The sequence below is a fragment of the Miniopterus schreibersii genome (genome assembly GCF_964146895.1).
Source record: "Miniopterus schreibersii genome assembly, chromosome: 18".
Classification (NCBI taxonomy): Eukaryota; Metazoa; Chordata; class Mammalia; order Chiroptera; family Miniopteridae; genus Miniopterus; species Miniopterus schreibersii.
This window is the reverse complement of record NC_138121.1, coordinates 32,353,218-32,374,018: the sequence shown is the minus strand read 5'-3', so window position 1 is coordinate 32,374,018 and position 20,801 is coordinate 32,353,218. Positions and strand designations below refer to the sequence as shown.

At 44.0% G+C, this 20,801-nt stretch overlaps 1 protein-coding gene across 1 annotated transcript in view; it reads left to right on the top strand.

Moving 5' to 3' along the window:
* The first annotated feature begins 9,327 nt into the window (after positions 1 to 9,327).
* The window catches only part of NUP93 (nucleoporin 93), a 95,342-nt gene continuing 83,868 nt past the window's right edge, over positions 9,328 to 20,801 (top strand). The window contains exon 1 of the mRNA XM_081117652.1: positions 9,328 to 9,443. The gene's annotated coding sequence lies outside the window, so the exon portion shown is untranslated. The remainder of the gene's footprint in view (positions 9,444 to 20,801) is intronic.

Below are 20,801 nucleotides of genomic sequence, written 5' to 3'. Positions count from 1 at the left end.
TGGAGCACCCACATCCAATGGGCCTGAGAAGGAGTCACCTCGATTTTCAGTTAAGTGATTTCAGTTAAATGATTACATTCTTTCACTCAAGCCAGTTTACCGTAGGGTTTTTGACTCTTGACAAGCCAAGAGTGCTGACAGGCAGATTTTTTTAATGTCCATCCCAGATCTTGAGCTCCAGTCTCTGGCCACCCTAGACCAAGAGGAATGCATAGGAGATCAGGCATCAAGAGGTCAGCATCCTAATCTTGATTTACCCCCTCTTGAGGGCCTGGTCTCAGGCCAGTTGGTTCTGCTCTTGGAGCCTCAGTTTCCCCCCTTGCCATCTCTTCTCAAAGGAGTGCAGAGACAGGCAGAGTGAGAGACGAGCCTCCTTGCTAGTTGCTGACAGCATTTTGTCAGGGGCACCTGCCTTCAACAGGGAGCACTCCAAGTGGTGGGCCATGGACTGCTTCCACCTGCAATGGCTTTCTCCTCCACAGCTTCCCAGTGTGCCACCAAAGGAAGCTTATTGTGACCACTTACATGCAGCAGGAAGGCGAAGGGGAAAGAGCGCGGGGCACGGAGTACACCAGCCTTGGGTTTTATTTCTGGTTATGCCGCTTACCGCCCGTGTGATGTTGGGCAAGGTATTTAGCTTCTCTGCACCTCAGTTTACTCATCCATCTAATGGGATTATGAAGATTAAATAACACCATGTGTAGTATACAACAGATGCTCAATAAGTGGTAGATATTATTAAAACAAAGCTGCATGACTTTACACCAGATTAACACTCATTTTAAAGTTTGAGCATATCAAATGGTGATGCTCACCCACTACTGTAAAAGACCAAAGGGACTTCAGCTTTACTTACAGTGTCTTGATTTTTTTTTTTGGACAGATGAAGGGGTTCATGTATTTCTTTTGGAATTAAAAACAATTACTTGTGTCCTAGCCGGTTTGGCTCAGCTATTAGAGTGTTGGCCCGCAGACTGAAGTGTCTTGGGTTCGATTCTGGCCAAGGGCATGTACTTCGGTTGCAGGCCGGATCCCCGCAGTCATGGGCGCGTGCAGGAGGGAACCAATGGACGTGTCTCTCTCACATCAATGTTTTATTCTCTCTCTCTCCCCCTCCCTTCCACTCTCTAAAAAAAGGAAAAAATATCCTTGGGTGAGAATTAACAAAAAGAACAACAACAAAAAAAACCCCCACAATTATTTGTTAAATACAACTGGGACATACACAAGGTCACAAGGTGGATAAATGCTCAAGAGGCTCCCCCCTTGACACCTGATGTCGTCTTCACAGCATCAGCACCAGCCAGTCACATCTCAGCACCAGCCGTTGTTGTCCTGTGGGAATGGGGATTCAATGTGGCAATTTTTTAGGACGAACCGGAAGTCCAGATTTTTATGTAAAATACCCAGTTTTTTTAAAAAAAAGATTGTATGGAACCTTAAAAGCATGGACTTCCCTTACTGAATGTTTTCTGCCACCTGGTGGCCATTTCATTTATTACAAGCTAAGGGACCGTCCTCCCCCCAACACCATTCAGTTTCACTTGTCATCCAGACTGCACATCAAAAAGTTAAGACAAACAGACTTGCTTTTCTCAGACGCTAGAAAGCAATTCTAAGCTCACAGCTACAACAGCGTGAGATGTATACAGAGAGGCCTTCGGGAAAGTCGTTTGGAGTTTGCATGAGCTGGTATGCACGATGTTCTGCCAGTTTTCTGAGGGCCTTAGTTTGAATTTTTAAGGCAACCAACTTTGCCCCCCCTTTCCTACCTTTTCTACGGCTAAAGGTCCTATTTAGGCTGTATTTATAATTTCTGATCACATACATTTGAGTTCATTTTGTGAACATATTTTTGAGAATTTTGCAGTAGACTTGGGGATAATTACACATATTTAGGGTGCCATAAAATGAGGGTGTCTTGTATTAAAACAGTGTTTTACAAATTTATCTGACATTAGAAATAGACAAAGTGATGCCATAGACCTAAGGTTGGACCCCCCCACCCCACCCCCAGAGACTGTTCACACCAAGGAGGTCTGGGAACCTCAGTGTCATGGGGTGTCAGAGCTGTTGCTATGGTGACTCAGTGTTCTGGCTGACCTTGAGGATGGTGAATATCCCCGAGATTCAGTTTCCAGGCTTGTGCTACCTCCTGTCCATCTGGGCCCAGGTATAATAGTTATTCAGAGCTCAATTTTGGGCAGAAACCAAGCCCTGCAACTGTTAATAATGTGTATAATATTTAATATATCTTTATTGATTTCAGAGAGAAGAAAGGAGAGGGGGAGAGAGAGATAGAAATATCAGCGATGAGAGAGTCATTGATTGGCTGCCTCCTACACGCCCCCGACTGGGAATGGAGCCCGCAACATGGGCATGTGCCCTGACTGGGAGTCGAACCCAGATCGCCTGGATCCTAGGTCGATGCTCAACCGCTGAGCCACACCCAGCCAGGCAATGTGTATAATATTTAATAGCAATAATGAGGATGTTTCCAGGAGCTTTGAGATAATTCAAGTGAGTGCAGCCAGAACTTTGGTCTGTTCTCTACACAGTACCCAGACGCATCCTGGTAGAACATGTGATTCAAATCCTCCAAAGGCTTATCATTTCTCTTGGAGTAAAAGGCAAATTCCTTACATTGGCTCATGAGGCCCTATATCACTTGCTCCCACCAGCTACATTTGTCTAGTCCTGTTCCTCAGGACCATCAAGAATGTTCTGCCTCAGGGCCTTTGCAGCTTCCATTCCCTGTGCCTTGGATGCTGTCAGTGGCTCCCTTCCTCATCTCCTTCAAGTCTTTGGAAACTCACCCCAACCCCCTTCCCAGCTTTATTTTCTTCCTGACCACCTGTCATTACCTAACCCCCGACATTTGTATTTGACACTTTGTATGTCTCCCCTAACAGAATGTACATTCCAGGAGGGCAGGGACTTTTTAATGGAAAAAAGTCTTGCTTACTGCAGACATTAAATGGTAAGGTGTATACATAAGAAATGAGCCAGACAAGGCAAACTTGCAAATTAAAGGTCTTTCTCTTTGGAAATAGGGACATTATTTGAAGGAGACTACTTATAAGCCATTATGTAGTTACTATAAAAGATGTTTTATAGTTATGGTAAAAAGTGTTCAATCATTTTTACTTAGCCCAGGAAGCAATATAATAATCTCACATCTTGGTTTTATAGGCTCAGGTGAGATCTGACTTATACTTCTTCATTTCCTCTGCTTGTTACCTTAAGGGTGCATTCAGTCAAGGAAGAAATGAGAACAGTGAAGGGCAGTTGTAGAGTAATTGCCCTGGATTTCAGAACAAACCACATGGGAGAATCAGTGCCGATAAATGAACCATGATTACTACGACGGCTTTAATAAAAACAAGATTTAATCGTTGCTGGTTCTGGGATAAGTATCAGATGTGGCATCCGAAAGCCTGGGAACAAGCCCTGTCTCTGCTGCTTACTGAGCATGTCACTGTGGGCCAGTCCCGGTGCCCAGGATAGTGCCCGGCACATAGTAGATGTTCAGTAAAGAAGCCAGAGTTGGCACTGCACCCTTGGAAGGCAGGGAGCAAAGACCCCTCTTTGCCAAAATAGATTGCAATGGGTCCTCCTTAAATGTTGCTGGCTGGTGAAATAAACCAAGGCAAGATAAGGTTTGGCCATACGACAGTTTCAGGAGATGCTTCCAGTGTCCAGCAATGTTACAGAACCACTCACCACCAAGACAGGGCCACATGGAGGAGCTGGCACTGCCCTGCTATGCCATGCCACTGTTAACCCAATTTGGACTCAGTGCTGGGGGTGCCAGTTTTATTTGAAAAATTCAGGCTCTGCCTTCCAGCACAGTTGATAATTTGGGGGCAAACCCCCTGTCGAGTGGGTCATGCTGGATTTTTTTCAACTAACACTGACTGAGCGCCCCCTGGTGGACCTAAAGCGGAACACTCCAGGCCTCTACCCTCAGGCCTTCCATCTGGTGAAAGGACAATTGCAATGTCCTGGGGTGCCCGGGGGTGGGGTGGGGAGCAGCTGGCAGCTTTGTTCTGGTGGGTCAGAGACGCCTCTACTCAATTCTAGAGTATTGTGGCAACCGGCCTCGCCACAAATAAAAACAGTTAACACTTACTGAGTGCCTACTGTATGTAAGACTGCTCTAAAGCAGTTAACATGTATTAACTAATTTAATCCTTAGAACAACACTTCGTGGTAGATTATTATTATCCCTACAAGAGTATCCACAATGTGAAAGAGGTAATCCCCCCAGTGTAAACTGGGGTGTTCTTGGGCAGTCACCAAAAAAGGGAGAATGAATGGTGGAAAGCCCCAAAGCCACCCACGTCCACCATTCGTTGCTATACTTGTTTGCTGATAATCTTCTCCTGGGTTTTCAGAGAAGGGTTAAGTCCTCTGATTTCTAAGAGTGGGAATAACTAAAAGCCTGTTTCTGTTTTCACTCTTGGGGACACTTTTCTTTTGTCATTTAAGTTTGGGTTTTCATTTTTCCCCCCTCTTGAATCTCCAGCTGCAAATACATTTAATAATCAACCACAACAGAGCCCCTGACAGATGGGCCTCGAAACAGATGGCTCCATTGAAAGGCTGCAATTGAAAACGGAGGGTGATTTGAACCAATCAAGAAATGGGGTCTCTTGAAGGCAACATTTCTACAGAAACTGAAGCCATATTCCTCCCCTGCCCCCCAAGCTCCTTTGATACACTTTTCACTAGCAGATGAGCCTTCCAACTTAAAAAAATTTTTTTAAAACATCTGGAACATTGAAAAGGAAGAGAGAGGAAACCCTGGGGACTTGTCAATCAAGTTCACTTTTCTTTTGGCAGATTCAGCATCACTGACAAATTGCACAATTTGACATAAACAAAGTTGATAGATGTTGGCAAAGCTGTTTTTAAACAGCAGCAATGGAGAGATGTGTAGGATGTTTTTTCCCCCACTCAATAGTCAGTATGTTTAATAACAAATTAAACAACCAGATGTTTAAAAAAATCCTACCATCTTCACAATGTCATCTGATAGTTAACTGCTACTGATTAATGAGAACATGCGATTCATCCCAGGCCCAATTCCGAAAGTTGGTGGTCAAGTCCATTTCACTGAATAGTTCTTATTATGGTTCACGAAGGCTTCTAAGTTCATCTCTGGGGCTTTCTTGGGCTAGAGAACACTGGTCTCAATATCAGAAAACTCTCACGCAGGCCCTGGTCTGCCACCACTTTCCTGTGTCACCCTGGGTAAGTCATTTAAACCTCCCTAAGTACAGTTTCCCCACAGGATATGTGATGATATGTGATGATATGTGCTTATCCCTGGTTATCTTGAGGTTCAAGTGTAACACTAGATGTGAATCACTTTTTTAAAATTTAAAGTTTATTGGTGTTTTGGTTTTGTTTTGAGGGATAATTTCATCTGGTAAAGTGCACAGATCTTAAGTGTACATCTCAGTAGATTTTTACATATGCTTTGCCACTCGGGTCAAGATGTAAGGTATTTCTGGAGCCCGGACAAGTTCCCAGTGCCTCTTCCCAGTCAATACTTCCAAGGAACAATTTTTCTCACCTCTATCACCATAGATTAGCTTTGCTTGTTCTTGAACTTGATATAAATAGAATCACATAGTATGTATGCTTTTATGTCTTTCTGTTGACAGTGACTTTCAAGATCCATTCGTACTGATACAGGAATCCATAGTTTGTTCCCTTTCATTGCTCAGTGGAAGCCCATCGTACAGAAAGACCACAGTTTATTCATTCTCCTGTTGACAGACACCCGAGCTTTTAACAGTTTCGGGTTATTCTGAATCCAGCCACCATGAGCATTTTTGTACAAGGGTTTTTGTGTAAATGTTTCCATTTCTCTTGGGTAAACACATAGGAGTAGAAGGCTGGGTCATAGGGTAAGTGTGTTTAACTTTTTTTAGAAATTGCTAGTTTTCCAGAGTGGTTGTATAAATTCATGTCCTCTCTAGTAATGTATGAGAACTCCACCGCCTCTACGTCTTCATCACGCTTGTCACCTTTACATTTAGCGCCCTCTGCAGTGTGTGGGGGGCATTATTTTTATTACTGCTACAGAAGAGACAGTGTAAGGAATTAATATAGAGTCTGGGGTCTGGAGTCAGGTCTGAATCCGTGTTCTAAGCTAGGCTCACCGTGCAGTTTTGAGTAAGGCACGTAACCACTCAAGCCTCATTTTCTGCATCTGTAAAATGGGACTGTCAATAGCACCTCTTTCAAAGGGTCATTACGAGGGTTCAATGAGAAAAATCTTGTAGACTTTAGAATGGGGTATTGCACAGGGAGAGTGCTAGGTTCATGATGGCTGTGGTCTTTGTGCATTTCGTTACTTATTTAGTCTACTCTTTCATAGATCCCAGTTGGAGAGACTATCTTTATTTTCTATTTTTTTATTTTTTTGTTAATTCTCACCCGAGGATATATTTTTTTCCATTGGTTTTTAGAGAGAGTGGAAGGGAGGGAGGGAGAAAGAGAGAGAAACTTGGATGTGAGAAAGACACATGGATTAGTTACCTCTCGCAGGTGCCCCCACCAGGGCCAAGGATCGACCCAGGTACATGCCCTGGACCAGGAATCAAACCCAAGACTCTTCGGTGTGTGGGCCGATGCCCAATCAACTGAGCCACACCAGCCAGGGTTCTAATGTGTATTTTTAACACAGATGAAATTATAGTTATATTGTTCTGCTTTTTCCTCTTCTTGGGCAATTTTTATTATCTAAAAATATTATTTTATGGCCCTGGCCAGGTAGTTCAGTTGGTGAGAACATGCTCCAGATACACCAAGGTTGCAGGTTCCATCCCTGGTCAGGGCACATACAAGAGTCAATCAATGATGCATAAATAATTGAAACAACAAATCTCTCTCTTCCTCTCTCTCTCTCAAATCAATAAATAAAACTATTATTTTACACATATAAAATAATTTATATGTAATATATAATAATGAATAATAATATAATCAACACCTATGAACCAACAACCCAACCCAAGAACTAGAACATATTAATGCTTTACATCTTCCCAGGTGGGCCTCCTATCCCTTCCTATCCCTAGAGATAATTACAATCTTAAATTCTCTACTCATCATTCCATGCCTAAACCATAGATTGTTTGGTTTTACTTGCTTTTTAAGTTAATTAGAAATTTTGAGTTCATACTATACTAGAAAGTAAGTCTTCTGGTACTTGCTTTTTCCATTTAACATTGTTTCCAAGATTCATCCATGTTGTTTTTATGGCTATTAGTTCATTTACTTTTCAATTCTGTGTAATATTTTATTGTGATAATTCCCACAATTTATTTATCTTTTTTTTGTTAATGGACATTTGACTTATTTATTGTTTTGTTTTGTTTTGTTTTGCTGTTATGAACTGCGCTGCTCTGAAGATTCTTGGTCATATCTCCTGGTGTACATGTGTAAGAGTTTCTTTGGGGCAAGTATCTAGGAGTGGAATCGCTGGTTTTTACAATATGGAAGTGTTCTGCTTTAAAAGGTAAATGCCCTGGTTTTTCATTTGGCAACGTTTTATGAATATTTGCCACTAAAATTCTTTACGTAAAGGAAAAACATAAAAGCATAAAACACTATTCAGATGTAAGATGCTATTATATTTGTGGATATTGTCTGACCACAGCAGGATCTAAATAAATATTTATTAGTTTTAGGACGAAGGCCATGCTCATGCATATTGTCAGTCACCACCAATCATTTATAGAGAAATCACAATAGGCTTGTATGAAGTGTTAATATAAACAAAACCAGATACTAGTTAAAGTAGTAAGGGCTTATTTTAATCAATATACTATTGCAATAGGGAGAAAAGCCCAGTATGAACTAAATTCAACTTTGATTTGTACAGAGGTGACTGGACATTTCAAAAAGAGAATGAGAGAGTGGGGGGGGGGTGAACACTGGCAGTGAGTTCAGTAGAGTCAGGGAAGTGAAAAATCACAAGAAAGTGAGAAGGAGGTGTTGGCTAGAACAAACAGTAAATTCTTTGGGCAGCCTTGAGCTTCCTCCGGCCAGCACTTTAAGAGGGGATTGGATCACCTGAGCCGTTAGTGTTTTTTTCAAGTATATATAGGCCAAGGTTGAGGCTTAGAAGAGAAGAGGGCTCAGGAGAACCTGGGTAGAGTTCGTCAGAGGGGAGGAAAGGTGTGCTGAGGGTGAGGAGAGTATTTTCTCTCCTCTCCACCTCTGCTTACTCCATTTCCTAGACCAGGAAAATCCTCCCATCTCTCTCTGCCTACCTGTCCTTATGGCTCAGTTAAGGTGTCACTTCCCCTGGGAGGGCCTCCCCGACTTCCAACCCACGACTGGGTTCAACTCCCTTAGCAACCTCTGTCATGCACTTAAATTGAAAATCTGTTCATGTGCTTGCTTCCTCACCGATCATAAGGACTGGGCACTGATGTACGTTGTATGAATGGACACCACGGCAGTCCTGGTCCCACTAGCCTTATGTGCCGGACAAGGCAGTAAGTAGTCTCCGAGCTTCTCTCGGTCCATTCTCCATCCAGGGGGCTGGAGGGGTCTTTTAGAGGTAAGCCAGCTCATGTCACACCTCTGCTTCAAGCCCTCCAGTGGCTTCCACTTGCATGAAGAATAACTTCAACTTTCTTACCGTGGCCTGAAGGACCTGAAAAGGCTGGCCCCGGCCGGGTGCGAGTCTCACCCCACCTGTCCTTGCTAATCCTCTGCCGGCCCTACGCCTCTTCTTTCTGTTCCTCAGACACTAAACTCGTTTCCCCGTGGAGCCTGCACTCCTGTTCCCTCTGCTCGGAATGTTCTGCAGCCAAGATTTTGCAAGGCCGACCCTTTCTTACTACTCATGCCTCAGCTCAGACGGCACCTCCTCCGAGGCCTGCCCTGGCCACGAAGGCCTCTCTCCCATCACCCTGCTTTTGCCCGCACAGCCCTCCTCACAAACTAGAGGCTGTTGTGCATGTTTTCTTTCCCTCACCTGGCTGCGAACTCTAGGACAGGGATCTTTTCTGCCGTAGTGACCTCTGTGCTCTCAGCGCCCCGCTGAGCGCCTGCCCTTAGGATGGCGCTCAATCAAGGGTAAGAAATCCGCTTAGGCGGCTGTGGAACCGCTTTCTCGGAGCAGAGCCGCCTCCAACCACGTGGGAGGGACGAGGGCGGTGGCCGCAGGCCTGCAGGGATTGACGGCGCAGCCAAAGGCCCCGCCCCGGCCCCAGCCGGCCCCGCCCCCGGCCCCGGCCCCGCCCTGTCCGTGTCCTCCTGCGAGGGTCTCCATAAAGTTCAATTCGCGGCGCGCCGCGCGGGGGCTTCTGGGAGCTCCGGCCTGGGCCAATCAGGAAGCGCGGGCGAGCGGCGCGAGAAGCGGCGGCCGCGTTCTGTAGCCGGAACCTGAGCGGCGGAGACGGCTCCCGTGCCAGGTAAGGCCGTCTCGGGCCGCGTCCTGCGGACCCTGGGTTTTGGCCTTGAGCCTGGGGCCCCGAGGCTGGGCGCAGCTGGGTCCCCACGCTCGGAGTCATGCTGCTCACACTTCCCGTTCGCCTCGTGGCAGTCGCGCTTGTCTGACTGACGCCGGCGGCACAGCGCCCAGGCGAACCGCCTCCATCCGAGCGCCGGGCTGAGTCCCCGGGAGCGCCGTGCCTTCTGTCTGCCGTCTTTCCGAATACCGAGCGGTGCCCTCCAGCCTCTCGGCCTCCCCGCTTCCCCCCCGTAGGGTCCGCCCGGCGCGCCACGCCCCCGCCCCGGCCCCGCGAGCCCACCTGCCGGGTCCGCGCCGCCTCCCCGCCGCAGCTCGCTCGCCCCTCGGGAGTGCACCGGCTCTGGAGGTGTGGCCCTCGGAGGGGAGGGGTCTTTGGGGCGAGGGTGACGACCCTGCGAGCCTCTCCGGGCCCTTGGCCTGTCTCCTCTACCGTATCCAGGGGAATGCTTCTCCCCATCCCGGGAGATGCTACTGATTAGAACCTGGAGGTGGCTCGAACCTTCTCTGGGCTCACAGCTCCCCATCCTCTTCAAGGCAGTACCTAAGTTGATGGGGTCTCTTTCAGAATTACAGGGCCGACCACAGGGTTCCTTGCTCAAAGTTTGGACATTCGCTGGTTTTCTCCTCTGTCAGGTGTGATGAGGAGGTGTGCGTTTAACCGAAATGGCTTTCCGCATGCAAGGATCACCTTTTGTATTCCATCTGGAAAGCGTGAGAGGGTGTCCTTGGGCGTCACACTTTTCTTTCACCTATATTCTTTGTGCATTTGTGTTTGGGACATTTTCATTCATGGTGATCTCATCGAGGCTCAGTTTTAAATAACCTACATATTAGGCTAACATCTCATGTTTATGTCTCCAGCCTGGGCCTTTCAGCCTATATCCAGCTGCCTACTTAATATCTCCACTGAGATGGTTGATAGGGAACTCAGACTGAACACGTGTTTATCGATTGTATCGCAATAAAGCCAGGAAAAAAGTAACAGAAGACACTGCAAAAGTACAACTATTATTTGCTATCTAAATCTGTTTAGGTAATGAGAGTTTGGATAGCAGATTTGGAGAGTGAGGGGTGCCATGTTTTCTGTATAGTATTTGGTTTTTTGAGTTTTTGTTAAGAGAGTAGCAGTAGTTTGGAAAGCAAAAGTGTATCTGCATCTGTTTTGTATCTGAGGCTGAGGAGTGGAGAATACCTGTAAATAAACAACCCCAGGTCATGCACAGGTGCCAAGGAGATGGATGAGTTAGGACCAGAGAGGGAGAAGCTGGGGGACAGAGGTGGAGGGGTTGGGGAGAGTAGCAAACTCCAGGTTGCACTATGAGTGCATGGAACAGGCTAAGGGTATGGATTTGACAGTCATTGTCTTGGAGGATTCAGGGGCAGGGGTGAAACACTAGGGAGCAGGGAGTTTAGAGTGATTTAAAAATTAACAAGTTATTAAGAATTAGAAAAGATCACATATACTTAGAGAAAAGAAATCAGACTGGCAGGATATAAAATGAGAAGTAGAAATCTCCCAACTCTTAGCTTTACTCTCCTGATGTAATGCTAAGTTAAGTTTCTTGCTATACTAATGTTACATCTCTTGATATTTCTTCTAAAAACTATCTTCAAACAGATAGTAAGTGTATAGTTCAGTGAATTTTTATTTTATTTTATTTTTAATATATCTTTATTGCTTTCAGTGAGAGCAAGGGAGAGGGAAAGAGATACAAACATCAATGATGAGAGAGTCATTGATCGGCTGCCTCCTGCACACCCCCGACTGGGGATCGAGCCCATAACCCGGGCATGTGCCCTGACCAGGAATCGAACCCCGATCGCCTGGATTCTAGGTCGATGCTCAACTGCTGAGCCACGCTGGGCCGGGCCAGTGAATTTTTAAATATTTACTCACTCATGTGACCACCGCCCATACTGGGATGTAGAACATTTCCAATACCCCAGTGTGTTGGCTTGGGCTGTCATAACAAAATAAACAACAGAAGTTTGTTTATTAAACAACTGAAGTTTGGCTTAAACAATGGAAGTTTGGATTCTCACAGTTCTGGAGGCTGGAAGTCCGAGATCAGGGTGTCAGCATGGTTGGGGCCTTCTTCCTGGCTTGTAGAAGGCCAACATCTCACTGTGCTCATATCTCTTTCCTGGGGAAAGCTCTGTGGGGTGGGCATGGAGGGGAGAGGAAGCAAGCTCTCTGGTGTTTCTTCTTACTAGGTCACTAATCCAATCATGAGGGCCCCATCTTCATGACCTCATCTAAACCTAATTACCTCCCAAAGGCCCCTTCTCCAATCCAAATACCATCACCTTGGGGGTTAGGGCTTCAACACATGAATTTTTGAGGGACGCATTTCAATCCATAGCATCCAGAAAATTCTGTTGTACTCTCTCCCAATGAATCTTCTCCTCTCCCAGAATAACCAGTGTTCTGATTTCTAGCAGCACAGGTTAGTATTTTTCTGTTCCTAAAATCCATAGAAGTGGAATCATGTAGTATGTCCTTTTTTTGTATCTGTCTGCTTTAGCTCACCGTTATGTCTATGAAATTTGTTCCTGTTCTTCCATGTAGCTGTAATTTGATCTTTCCTGTTTCTTTTTAAAAATATGTCTTTATTGATTTCAGAGAGAGGAAGGGAGAGGGAGAGAGACGGGTAGAAACATCAGTGATGAGAGATTCATTGATCGGCTGCCTCCTGTCCTCCCCCTACTGGGGATTGAGCCCGCAACCCAGGCATGTGCCCTGACCCGGAATCCAACCTCCATCTCCTGAATCATAGGTTGATGCTCAACCACTGAGCTACTCCGGCCGGGCTGTAGTTTGATCTTTTTTATTGCTGTATGGTATGCCCGGGTATGAATATGACCATAAAAATCTCAGATGGGATAGTACTGTATATACAGTGATTTTAAAATTTTTTTCGTGGGCGTGTACTCAGACTTAGACTTTGATAAAAGCTATAGTGCTTTTCACCCTGGCCAGTGTGGCTCAGTGATTAGAGCGTTGGCACTTTGAAGAGTCTCGGGTTTGATTCCTGGTCAAGGGCACATACCTGGATTGCAGGTTTGATCTTTGGCCCTGGTCAGGGCATGTGTGGAAGGCAACCAATCAGTGTGTCTCTCTCACATCTATGTTTCTCTCTCTCTCCCTCTCTCTCTCACCCCCTGCCTCCCTTCCACTCTCTCTAAAAAAAATCAGTGGGGAAAATACCCTCTGGTAAGGATTAACGAACAAAAGCTGTAGTGCTTTTCTTATATTAAAAAAAATTGGATGTATTTGCAGGGGTTCTTGGTGTCTTTGATGTTGGTGTCATGGCCCTCAGGACAAGAAGCCTTCCTTGGTTTACAGCAGAATTTCTCAAACTCTGCACTACTGTTGTTTTGGGCTGGATAATTCTGTGTTGTGCATTGTAGGATGTTTAGCAACACTTCTGACCTCTACTCTCTAGATGTCAGGAGCACAAGGCACTTCTCCCTCAGTTGTGACAACCAAAACTGTCTCTAGATATTGCCAGTGATCCCTGGGGGCAGACTTGCCTCCAACGGAGACTCATTGGTTTAGAGATAAAATCAAAGCCAAAGGCCTTTTGGAGGCAGACTTGGTGATCTGTTGTAGGCCGGTTATAAGATGGGGTGGGTCTCAGTCCTAAGGTTCTGTATACAGATAGTTTTCATCCGCATTAAAATGGAGCTGCTCCTTCTGAGGACATATTCAGTATAAAAACTGAATTAAAATGTCCCACATTTGTGAATTCTTCATGGTGGTCAGGCCCTTAGAAATCCTCTGAGCCAACCTCCACATCTTCACTGGTGGTGAAACTGGGTTCCAGAGGGGGAAGGGCCAGTCCCAAAGTTAGGGGGCTGATGTGGAGCAAAGCCAGGCCGGAGTCCATTGTTCTTCCATTCCAAGTCTGGCTTCTAGTGGACTGGACAGATAAGAGTTTATCAGAAAGTAACCTGTGTGGGTACTTTATGTTTCTGTGTGATGGCAGGTTGCTTCTCTTTGCTCACTGCAGATGAAATAATACAAGTGGTATTTTACGTATTAGGAGGCTGATACTACACATTCCTTCCTGCAAACACGGAGTCATCCAGGCCAGTACTAGCACTGAATCACCCAGTCTTTTATTTCTCTTCTGTCTAGGGTAATTTATTTCAGTTCTTTGTTTTCTTCAGAAGTCTGCTTTCTGAATAATGATTAGGTCTAACTTTCTTTTAGTCTTACATGATTGTGAAGAATTATCCAACAATTTTAAAGTAAATCATTATTCTTCCCCTAGAAGCCTCTGAAACAATAGTGTCTGTTAAGATGTAATTTTCTTTTTGGTTGTTGCTGTAATTGACAACTGACAGATACAGTAAAGAGGGGAATGATATTGTCACCTAATCATAGTTTATATATTCAAAAGAAGAGAGGAGAGCAGAATCAGTCTTTGATATCTCAAGTGAGGCTTTACTTATTTTTTAAAATATGTCTTTATTGATTTCAGAGAGAGGAAGGGAGAGAGAGAGAGAGAAACATAAGTGATTACAGAGCCATTGATTGGCTGCCTCCTGCATGCCCTCTCCTGGGGATCAAGCCCACAACCCGGGCATGTGCCCTGACTGCCATCTCCTGTATCCTAGGTTGATGCTCAACTACTGAGCCATGCCTGGCTGGCCTAAATGCTAAATTTCTTTTCAATTACACCTTCATTGTAGAAATTTGGATTTATAATAATAACCGTATTTTTTAGCAGGGAGCATAACATACATTTAAAATTTTTAACTGCCTTCAGAAGTTCTTACTGAATGATATGAGTTGTGATTAAATAAGTTATAATTTAGTATCACATATTTACTAGAACATTTTTTGAAACAGATGTTTATAATTAAAGCTAAAGTAGCATTTTTACAATGATCTAAATCAGTAGAGTTTATAAAATACTTTCTTTGTATCATCAACCTCTTGAAGTAGGTACGGATTATCACCTTTTTTTTTTAATCCTACCCGAGGATATTTTTTACATTGCTTTTCAGAGAGAGAGAGGGAGAAACATTGATGTGACAGACACATCTATTGGTTGCTTCCCGCAAGTGCCCCAACTGGGGCTGGGGATCAAGCCTGCATCCGAGGTACATGCCCTTGATCGGAATTGAACCGGAGACCCTTCAGCCTAGGGGCCAACACTCTAACCACTGAGCCTTTTAAAAACTATATCTCCTAGCCATCCGCTCCTTTTTTTTTTTTAAGAAAAGAAAGCAAGAATTTATTGGCTGCAGCAAAAATATACTTAGGACAGTGAAACATAAAAATAACACAAGAGCCTAGGCTGGGCTGCTTTGGCTCATTGAGAAGTCAGAGAGAGAGAAGGGGCAGGTTCAGGGACCTCAGAGACAGGTTCAGGGGGTAAGCCCAAGACGAGTTGCCACTGCCCATTGCTCCCCTGGTTGCAAGTCTCGTAGGGTCCTCTTGTTGGGGAGAAGGAAATGGTGCTGGCGTACTCCCCTGGGTGCTGGGGGGAGGGGGACGTGACCTCTCCTTTTTATAGATGAGAGGTGTTTAGCTAGTAAGTGAACACTAAATTCGAACCAGGTTTGTGGGTTCAAAATTCAATCTTCTCCTATTTACCCATTCTGTTTAAAATACTTTTTAAAAATTTATTTTGTTGTCACATTAAAAGTTTTAAAAATAATTGAAAAGGGGAAAAACATTGTTAGTGTACATTTTGAAGAAAAAGGGCATAAATAACAGCATGAGTTATTTCCACTGATGTATATAAAATTCCCCCCTCAGACAGCATCCAAGAAATTACAGTAGTGCTAACTGTGCATTTGTTAGATTGCAGAATATTTGTAGTTGAAAGATAATATTTGGCTATGTGGTCAAATTAGAGTTCCACAGTGAGTGGTAACAAGTATTGTTTGAATATATTGAAATTCTGCAGGGAAAGTAGTCGGTGTCATCTTTTCATGCAAATGAGTGAATCAAAAGACATTCCTTTAACATTGAAGGAGAGACAGATGGCCTTGCCTTGATCCTTTTATCTCTCAGTCCTTTGTATTTCTTGGGTAACTGGGTAGTTGGATGGTGGGTGATAAGGAAAAGGAAAATTCACATGGTTTAATATGTTGCATTGTACTTGAAAGGGCAGTGAGTTCCCTCTAGCATTATAGCGTCCAAAGAACATATACTGGACAGATTTCATCATTTATAAAACAGATTTCTTCTCCCAAATATACTTTTCAAATAAACAGCTTCAAGAGAGAAGGGGAATGACAACAGGTCTATTGTGTCCCTCATTTAATCTTTCTGTGTTTTCACAGCAGAGGCCTAGTGAATGTAGTTTGCCAGGACACATAGTTAGTAAGCACTGAACCAGGATTTACTTACCAGGTCTAGCTTAGATACCCTCGGTAAACTAGGGGTTGGCAAACTGCAACCTGGGGGCCAAATAGGCTAAGGAGAGTTTTTACATCTTTAAAAATCATTGAAAAAAATTCAAAGGAGACTATTTCGTCACACGTGAATATTATATGAAATTCAAATTTGAGGGGCCATGATTAAAGTTTTACTAGAGCGAAGCCACCCTCCTTTGTTTACATATCATCCACTTTCAGGCAGAGTTGAGTAGTAGCAAGAGACTGGCCCCCAAAGCCTAACATATTCACTGTTGGCCGTTTCCAGAGAAAGTTTGCTGGCCCTTGCCCTAGGATACTGGTCTCAAAGACTAGAAACTAGGAAAGAGAGTTTGGTAGACAGTCTAGGATGAGTGTCTCTGAGGCTCTTTTGTACTTTCATTTGTTTTCTACTAGCTCTGAGGCCCTAAGGTGCTAGTTCTGGGGAATATATCCCTGAAGTATAGGCATAAGTCAGGAGAATAAGTGAGTCATAGCCATTTCTGGGATGACCCAACAGTCTTCAAAGAACTCAGTAGTTGCCTGGCTTGAGAATCTACAAAGCTTGGGGCAAATGAAAATGGTCTACTTGTGGCTGATGCTTTAAAAGAAAAAAAAAACAAATGAGCTAATAATTAATGCCAGAAAACAGATTTGTAGTCATTTTAATACAATAAGCATGAATACTCTGAGGAAGAATCAGATCACCTGCAAAATCCTGGAGGGGCCATTCTTTGAGAATACTGATTTAAAATGGTCTACAAGTGCTCAGCATTTTGAATATTTAAGTGCCTACTTCTAAGGGAAAATACCCTCCTACATTCTCATACCGCTCTGCTATCACACTGCTTCACTTCTGACACCAGGTGTGTGGGTTTGCCACACATCAAGCCATGCTCAGATTCTCTGGACATCAACTGGATATTCTACAATTTAACTCAATTCTGACACTATCAAACTGGAGATAGCATCAGATCCCAAGGGTTAAGGGTGCAGTGCACAAGACTGTGCCCCCCTCCTTCAGAAGCTAATCTCAGATTCACATTGTTGCCTGTGCTTCTCACCGACTGACTGTAGATCAGAGGTTCAATTAATTTGCTAGAGCAGGATACAGAACATTTACTTACATTTGCCAGTTTATTATAAAGGATATAGATGACAGCCAGAAAAAGAGGCACATAATGTGGGGTCTGGAATGGTCCTGAGCACTGGAGCTTCTGTCCCATGGAACTGGCCTGCACCACCCTTCCAGCTTGTGGAAGCATTCACCACCCAGAAGCTCATCAAATCTCATTGTTTAGGAGTTTTTATAGAGCTCAATATGCAGCTCCTCTTCCCCTTCCCAGAGGTTGGTGGGTGGGGCTGAAAGTTCCAGCCCTCCAATCACTTGGTCTTTCTGGTGACCAGCCCCATTCTGATCACCCTTCTCTTTGAGTCTAGCTCAACAGATTTTCTCAGATTGAACCAACACACTCTTAAGCAGCACCCAGATTAAAAAAACAGGAAATTACTACCCCCCCCCCCCCAAGCCTTCCTCCTGTCATCCCCCTGCACAAGTAACCAGCTCTGCCTTCTGACAGCAGTGGTAAATTTGCCCTTCATTTAAAGGCTTTCAGTTACCCCAGTGGGTTGAGGAGGTCTGTGGAGGCTCAGTAGGACTTTTCCAAGTGGCTCCAGAGAGCAGTTTGTTGCTCAGGGCCCTGGTACCATGTGATGCTCTGAAGCACCTGTCAGTGTTTCCAAAGGCCTCTCACAATCAGGCTGTCACTGCTGATCGAGAGGACTCCTAGTGCTATTAGTCCTTCCTTGCTGGCCTTTTCCCATCCAGCCCTGATTTTGCTGCATTGACTGTTCTACATCCCACTTCCGCAAGTTCTCAGGCTTCTTCCTTGCTCCCTCCTCCATAGCTCCCCAAGGGTGCAGCTGGTGTCCAAACTCCGCATGTGTCCTGGCCAGATTTTCACAACACAAAGCTTGGACTTTGTCCCTCTCCCACCCCCATCATTTTACTTCTTTCTGTTGGACAAAGCTAGTGAAGTTAATTTCATGATTAGTTTGCAGTATCTTGGATCAGAATTGATATTTGGTTGGCTTAACCCCTGTATTTTATGGCTAATTCTATTGTGTATTTTGCAGAGGGGATAAAAATTGTCCTCAAATTGATGAAGTTAACCACAAGTTAAAACATTTTAATGAAATGGGATGATGACTGCATCAAAGTATAGATTTGGAAACTTTAACAACTGTTTTATAAGTTAATTTCCACTGGTTGATTTATATATAATGTAGGATAGGTCCAGTATTTCTCAAATGACATTATATACATATCTCTTCTCAGAGACATGGAATAAGTTTATTTTCTCCTATAAAGTTATATCGCAAATTTCTTTCTATATGTATATTTATTCTTTTGGTTTTGAATTCTGTTCACCTGAAAACTGGGCTATTTCTTCTAAAATGCCACTGGTTTTTGTCTGGATATATAGAGGGAAAGCATTCGTCTGGACCAAGTGTGATCTGAAATCATGCCATTTATACTGTCACTGCCTTATGCTCTGCAGCCTCAGAAATGTTAAGTATCAGTTGGTAGTCGGAAGGGAATGTTTCTGCTCTGGTCTTTGCTTGCCAGTGGGTGCCAGTTTGGCAGGGGAGTGCAGAAAGCCTTTGAGAAGAAGAACAGACCGCACAGAAGAATAAAATTCCTGTTCATTCAGTGAATGATTACCTACTGTGTGCCAGGCACTATTCTAGGAGCCTGTGGACATCAGTGAGCAAAGCAGACAAGTCCCTGTCCTTGTGCAGCTTGCATTTAGCAGGGGTGACAGAGAGTAAGAGAGATGGGGAGTGTTGGGAAGGTTGTAGGTTGCACTCTTAAATATTTTGTTCTATGTTGTCATCAAAGGCAAGGTGACAGTTTAACTGAAACAAAGAGGAAATCTTTTTTTTTTTTTAATATATCTTTATTGATTTCAGAGAAGAAAGGAGAGGGAGAGAGAGAGAAACATCAATGATGAGAGAGTCATTGATCGGCTTCCTTCTGCACGCCCCCCGACTGGGGATCGAACCCGCAACCCAGGCATGTGCCCTGACCGGGAATCAAACCCCGATTGCCTGGATCCTAGGTGGACGCTCAACTGCTGAGCCACGCCCGGCCGGGCGATGGAATCATCTTGAGTATATCTGGGAGAGGAGTCATTCAAGTAGAGGAAACTGAGTACAAAGACACTAGGGTGGGAATGTGCCTGACCATTGGAGGGCCAGCAAGGAGGCCCCAGAGTGGCTGGACCCCAGGTAAGGAAGGGGGACAGGGCTGGAGTGAATCTGAGAGGTAAGGGAAGGTGGGGTGCTTCTACAGGGCTTCACTCTCTACAAGAGATTTAAGCAGAGGAGGGATGTGATCTGACTTTAAAAGGATTCCTGGTTGCTGGCTTGTGAATAGACTGTAGGTGGCAAGGGCTGAAGCAGGGAGGTCAGGGAAGAGGTGATAGTGACTCAGATAGGTGAAAGTGGTGGGAAGAGGTGGATTCTGGATGCATTTTGAATGTAGACTTGAAAGGCTTCATTCGTCTATTGGATGTGGGATGTGAGTCATGCTGGCCTTCAAAGATTTTGGCTGAAGCAACTAAGTAATGGTATCACCACACTGAGAAGGCCAAAGAGCAAGTTTTGTAGACAAAGGTTAGAGCTTAGTTTGGGGCATATTAAATTTAGGATGTCTTTTAGAGATTTGGGCTTTGTTTTTACCCTTGCCAAAAGAATTCTTTAAATAACTTTAAAAATTCTTATTTATTGGACCCTAGTAAAGTAAATCACGAGTTTTATATGCCTATATTATTTATACTCAAATCCATCAATCTGAATCTTTGTATGGGTAGGTCATTTGAGAAGTTGAGCATTTCTTTTGTCCGAATTTGTCTTACATAAAATGTATCAAATGTTATTCTTTTTCCATTTTTCTTCTTTTTTTAAACATAGAAAAAGTTTATTTCAACAAGTTCTTTATTTAGGGAGTTCCCAAATTTTCCTTATGAAAGAAAAACTATTTCCTTTGCCTTGGCTCTGTTAGACAAATTATTTTTAACTTACAGTGGGGAAAAAGGCGGGGGGGGGGGGCTAGCCGGTTTGGCTCAGTGGTTAGAGCATCAGCCTCTGGACTGAATGTCCTGGGTTTGATTCCGGCCAAGGGCATGTACCTCAGTTGTAGGAGTAATTCCTGGCCCCAGTTGGGGGGCGTGCGGGAGGCAAGCAATCGATGTGTCTCTCACATCGCTCTCTCTCCCCCCCCTTTCCTCCCTCCCTCCCTTCCACTCTCTCTGAGAAGCAATGGAAAAAATATCCTTGGGTAAAGATTAAAATAATAATAATTTTTAAAATGTGGGAAGAGGAAGCATATTACTTTTCTTTCCTCTTTCTGGTGAGCGACCTTGTTTCTGTTAGTAGAATGACATTGACCTTGTAGGTTTCTGAGGAAAATCATTTTTCCATCAGGCAGGAGCTGTTGTTTAAAAATACTCTTTTTCTGTCCCTGAGAATACCTTCCTCTTGCTGCCATCCTCATTTTCCCACAGGTAGAGATCACCAGTTAGAGCCTGATTCTCTTGGGTCAAGAAAAAAAGAAAAGTGATTATCTAGAAACTTTAGGTAAAGAGTTATTGTGTATATACCTTTTTGTCTAAAGATTCAACTCACTTTAGCACTTCGTAAACAATACCAAAGTGTTTTCATGATTACTCCAGCTGAGCTATTTTTGTTTTAACCTTGTGCCCTTACCTTTAAAGTTAATGTTCTTTACTTTTCAATTTAAAAAGTTCTTGTTCTCTTGCTGTAGATTTATGGTGGTAACCATGCCCTTTTAACATTAACCAGTGCTTCATACCTGAGATATATATTACATTAATATTGTAACTATAGTTCTAGACCAGTG